Raw genomic sequence first — 6,066 nt, forward strand, 5'->3', positions numbered from 1 at the left:
ATGATAGAGGTTTATAAAATTATGAATGGGTGGAACAGGCAAATAGAGAATAGCTATTTACACCTTCAGCCTGCACCAAGAATAAGGGACACTTTGAAACTAACAGACAACAAATATAAAACAAACTGGAGAAATTATTTTTTTCACTCAACAATCAAGCTGTGGAACGTGTATTGTCAGAGGATATGGTGAAGGAATTTATCACAGCTGGGTTTAAAAGGGAGGGGGTTGAACAAATTACTGGAGGAAAAGTCCATAAGGAAAAATGTTGTCTCACTTGATGAATTTTCTTTCTTTTAGTACTGCCAGACCAGCGGAGATGGAGACAAAGAAAGTAGTTCCATGTGTTTTACCTTTAAAGGGGATTGTGCAGCCACAGAATGCTCAATATTATGAATAACCAAGTAATGGTGCTCAAGTCCATATAGTGTTGGTCAATAATAAATAATTAAGGGAAACCACCAAATTCAGCCAATATACCTACCAATCAGAGAGGCATAGACTCTACTAACAGAAAGTACTTCCAATGAGTAAGGAGATGCATGATACATAATACATTATGTCAAGATCCATGAGAAGCAACAACGTTGAAAGAATGGACTAAAGGGAAACAAAAATAAATCAATTACCATAAGGGAGGGTTTCTGGACTGGTCTGGTAGGACTAAAAGAATCAGGTGAGACAATTTTTCCTTCATTATTGTCCATACCATACCAGACCAGTACAGGCAAGTAGGGTGTAGCAAAATAGTCCTCAATAAGGACTGAAGCCCCAAAACTGGCTTCCCAGTGCTCTGCAAAGTCCACCCTGTAGTGCTTGGCAAACGTATGCAGTGTTGACCAAGTCATCACCTTCCAAATATCTGCTGGAAACAGTAAGGTAGTCTCCGCTATGTTCCTTTGTTGGTAATTGCGGTATATCAAGCATTTTAATAAACAAAGATATGCCTCGCAGAATGAGCCCGCAAGGCCTCAGGAACCTGCTTCCCCACAAGCAAATAAGCGAATGCAATAGTCACATTCCGCTATCTAGCAATTGTGGGCTTGGAAGCCTCTGCTTACCAAAATGCACAGTCTGTCTGATTTGCTGAACTCATTCATGACTTCCAGATATCTAATGAGAACTTTACGCACATCGAGAAGGTTCAAGGAAGAATACCGAGCCTCTTTGCTCTCTCTGTGAAAGGACGGAAACTCCACAGATTGGTTGAGATGAAACACTGAAACCATTTTCGGAAGGAAGGAATCATGTGCAGGGAGACCCCCACCTCCAAAAAGCAGAGAAAGGGATCCCAACAAAAGAACATGAAGCTCTGAAACCCTAGTGTTGACACAACAGCCACCAAGAACACCACCTTTAGCATAAAATCTTTCAAGGAGGCCTTCTGGAGAGGCTCAAAAGGAGGCTTCTGAAGAGCCCAAAGGACTCCATTCTGGACACAGCGTACAAAAGGGAGGCCACACGCAGCCCCCTCTTCGCAAGAATAGCAAAGATACTTACCTGTAGCATGTATTCCCTGAGGACAGCAGGCTGATTGTTCTCACGATTGGGATCAACGTCCACGTTGGCCCAGGATAGGAAGTTTTTGCTAGCAAAATCTGAAAAAATCTTCCAGAGTCTACTGGCGCGCGAGCGGCGCATGTGCACACCGGTTTCCTGCCCATCGCGTGAGTAAGTCCCTCAGTGTAGTCCAAAAGCAAGAGGAGAATAACGAACAACTCCAAAGGGGAGGAGGGCGGGTTTGTGAGAACAATCAGCCTGCTGTCCTCGGAGAATACCTGCTACAGGTAAGTATCTTCACTTTCTCCGAGGACAAGCAGGCTGCTTGTTCTCACTACTGGGGTATCCCTAGCACCCAGGCTCACTCAAAACAACGAACATTGGTCAAATGGGCCTCGCAACGGCGAGCACATAACAGAGATCGACCTGAAAAGAAACACAACTAAGTGAGAGTGCAGCCTGGAACAGAACAAAAATGGGTCTAGGAGGGTGGAGTTGGATTCTAAACCCCGAACAGATTCTGAAGCACCGACTGCCCAAACCGACTGTCGCGTCGGGTATCCTGCTGAAGGCAGTAGTGAGATGTGAATGTGTGGACTGATGACCACGTTGCAGCCTTGCAAATCTCTTCAATAGAAGCTGACTTCAAGTGAGCCATTGACGCAGCCATGGCTCTGACATTATTTATTTATTTATTAATGTATTTGTACCCCACATTATCCCCACAGACATGCAGGCTCAATGTTGCTTACATAAACCAGCGAGAGAGAACTCTGGGTGATATCAGATACAAATGAGTAGTAGAGTAGAAGGGCAAAAAAGAAAAGATACTTTACATATAACAGTACAAAAGAATAGGACTAAACAGGATCCACATATGCCAGCTGGCAGAGGCGATAGTCCTATATTGTTCCCGGAGAAAATACTTTGTTAAACAGATGCATTTTTAGTGCCTTCCAAAAGGTAAGGTAGTCTCTTTGACTGGTGATGTCTCTAGGAAGTGCATTCCATAGTTGTGCACTGATGAAGGGAAAGCTTGATGCCTGAATAGATCTGTGCTTACAGCCTTTCCAGCTGGGATAGTGCAAGGTGAGATATAATTATGAGCCTTGACATGGCCCTCTAGAGTCAGCCCAGCTAGGGCATAAGTAAAGGATATGCAATCCGCTAGCCAATTAGAGATTGTGCGTTTTCCAATGGCGACTCCCCTCCTGTTGGGATCAAAACAAACAGCTGGGCGGACTCTCTATAGGACTTTGTCCGCTCCACGTAAAAGGCCAATGCTCTCTTACAGTCCAAGGTGTGCAACTTGTCTTCACCAGGACGGGTATGTGGACGGGGAAAAAATGTTGGCAAGACAATTGACTGGTTCAGATGGAACTCCGACACCACCTTTGGCAAGAACTTAGGGTGAGTGCGGAGGACTACTCTGTTATGATGAAACTTGATATAAGGTGCATGCACTACCAGGGCTTGGAGCTCAGTGACTCTATGAGCTGAAGTAACAGCCACCAAGAAAACGACCTTCCAGGTCAAGTACTTCAGATGGCAGGAATTCAGTAGCTCAAAAGGAGCTTTCATCAGCTGGGTGAGAACGACATTGAGATCCCATGACACTGGTGGAGGTTTGACAGGGGGCTTTGACAAAAGCAAACCTCTCATGAAGCGAACTAAAGGATGTCCAGAAATAGGCTTACCCTCTACACGTTGATGATAGGCACTAATTGCACCAAGGTGAATTCTTACGGAGTTGGTCTTGAGACCAGACTCTGATAAGTGTAGAAGGTATTCAAGCAGGGTCCATGTAGAACAAGAAAAAGGATCTAGGGCATTGCTGTAACACCAGTTGGCAAACCTCCTCCATTTGAAAGAATAATACTTTTTCGTGGAATCTTTCCTGGAAGCAAGCAAGACTCGGGAGACACCCTCTGAGAGACCTAAAGAAACAATTTCTAAGCTCTCAACATCCAGGCTGTGAGAGACAGACTCGAGGTTGGGAAGTAGAAGCAACCCCTCGTTCTGAGTGATGAGGGTCGGAAAACACTCCAATCTCCATGGTTCTTTGGACGACAACTCCAGAAGAAGAGGGAACCAAATCTGACAAGGCCAAAAAGGAGCAATCAGGTTTAGATTCCAGATTGAGTGTGTATCCTAAGCAGACTATTTGAAGAACCCACCGATCGGAGGTTATGAGAGGCCACCTTTGGTGAAAAAATATCAACCTCCCCCCGACCGGCAAGTCGACCGGCACGGACACTTTTTCTGAGGCTATGCTACACTGGAGCCAGTCAAAAGCCCGTCTCTTGCTTTTGCTGGGGAGCCGCAGGGGCCTTAGGCACATGCCATTGACGGGAACGAGCACGCTGGGACTGAGCCTGAATAGGCTGCCGAGAAGTAGGAGTGTACCTATGCATATTATAGGAATAGGGAGCACTCCTCTTCCCTCCAAAAAACCTCCTAGATGAGGAGGTGGTAGCAGAAGACGCCCGGCAGGAAAGAGAATCCATAGCATCATGGTGCTTCTTGATCTGATCGACCATATCCTCTACTTTTTCGCCAAAAAGGTTATCCCCCTGGCAAGGAACATCCGCCATTCCCTGTTGGGTCTTACGATTCAGGTCAGAGACACGCAGCCATGAGAGTCTGGGCATCACTATACCTTCAGCAGCTACGCGGGATGCCACATCAAAAGTGTCGTAAGTACCCCTGGCCAGGAATTTTCGACACACCTTCTGCTGCCTGACCACCTGGTGAAAAGATTCAGCGAGCTCCGGGGGAAGTGCTTCAACCAAACTGGACAGTTGCCTCACCGAGTTTCCGCAAGTGGATGCTCGTGTAGAGCTGATATGTTTGAATCTTGGCTGCGAGCATAGCGGCCTGATACGTCTTTCTCCCAAAAGAATCCAAGGTCCTAGACTCTCTGCCTGAGGGGGCCGAGGCATAGTCCCTAGTACTCTTGGCTCTCCTGAGAGCAGAATCCACCACCGTGGAATCGTGAAGTAGTTGAGACTTCACTATTACCGGTTCTCCATGGACTCTGTACTGGGACTCAGCTTTTTTGGGGACCACTGGATTAGAGAGAGGGAACAACCAGTTTCGCATAAGAACTTCCCTGAGGGTGTTACGCAAAGGAGCCGTTGCAACCTCTGTAGGTGGAGAAGGATAATCCAAGACCTCGAGCATCTTGGCCCTGGGCTCATCCACAACCTCCATAGGGAAGAGAATATCCTTAGACATTTCCTGAACAAAGAAGGAAAAAGAAAGACTCTCAGGCGGAGACATTCTTCTCTCAATGAGCAAAGTAGGATCAGAGGGGGCCCCATAGGACTCTTCTTTAGAAAAGTATCTGGGATCTTCCTCTTTCTCCCACGAACGCTCATCCTTGGTATCGGACAAAGCTCTCTAAGAGCAGCCTGAACCCAAGCCTGTCTCGACGTCAAGGAGTGACGGCCTCGAGGGGGATGTCGAGAAGTTGACCCCTGCCTGGACTGCGGCGAAGGTTCCTCCGCTGACGTTGAAGGAGAATCGACCCGGGTGGCAGCTGACGCCAAAGCCACAAGCGGCACCGAGGTCAGGGACCTCACCACAGGCAAAGGACCAGATGCCGCTTCAACCGACGGTGCAGAAGGCGCAAGCACCCCAGGCACCGAGGCAGGCTGGCACAGCAATCCCTCCAGAAGCTCTGGAAGAAGGGCCCTGATGCGCTCGTTGAGAGCTGCCATCAGAAAAGGCTGCGGGGCTGGTGCAGGAGCCGGTGGCAGAATCTGTGCGAGCTTGAGAGCCGGTACCAGGCTGCCAGAAGACCGACACATCTGCACCTCCTGTACAGAGGGTGAGCGGCCCTCTCAGCGCCAACGCTTCTCGGGTGCCGAATCCCTCGGCTCCCCGGAGCTCTCGTTACTGCGCATGGAAGATCGATGACGGTGCTTCTTAGCCTTCGCTCGACACCTGTCATTGAAACTCCTCGGTACCAAAGAGGAGGGCGTGGAATCCTGACGCCTCTTCGGGGCCAGGTCCGACAAAGGGTGATTCCAGGGAGCCTGCATAGCAGTAGGCCTTGAGACAGGTGGAGACCCACTCGATGCCTTGCTGCTTCCAGTGCGATGTGGTTGTTCGGCAGCCATTACCCGTGCTCTCGAAGTCGATGCTTCCCTCAATGTCGACGCCGCCGACCTCGGTACCGATACCGATATTGAAGGACCGGACCGATCCGCAAAAAGTTTTTCTCGTTGAGCCTCCCGAGACACTTGGGTCCGTTTTTTCATCAAAGGGCACAGCTTACAAGCAGCTGAAAGGATCAGGCCCAAGGCACTGGAGACATCACACGTGGGGGGTCGGTACCCGAGATGGTCCAGTTGCACCGAGTACAACGCTTAAAGCCGCTGGGTGTCCTCAATGACATGGACGGAAAAAATGGCGTCTGCGAAATTAAAGGACGCGATTATGGCAATTAAAAAGGCACAAAAAGGGAAACCCGACCGCGCAGCCTAAAAAAAACGGCTGCGGCGAAAAGAAAAGAAACTTAAAACTAGTGACTAAACCTAAGAAAATAAAGGAACTACTCTA

This window comes from Microcaecilia unicolor, unplaced genomic scaffold (assembly GCF_901765095.1).
Source record: "Microcaecilia unicolor unplaced genomic scaffold, aMicUni1.1, whole genome shotgun sequence".
Taxonomy (NCBI): domain Eukaryota; kingdom Metazoa; phylum Chordata; class Amphibia; order Gymnophiona; family Siphonopidae; genus Microcaecilia; species Microcaecilia unicolor.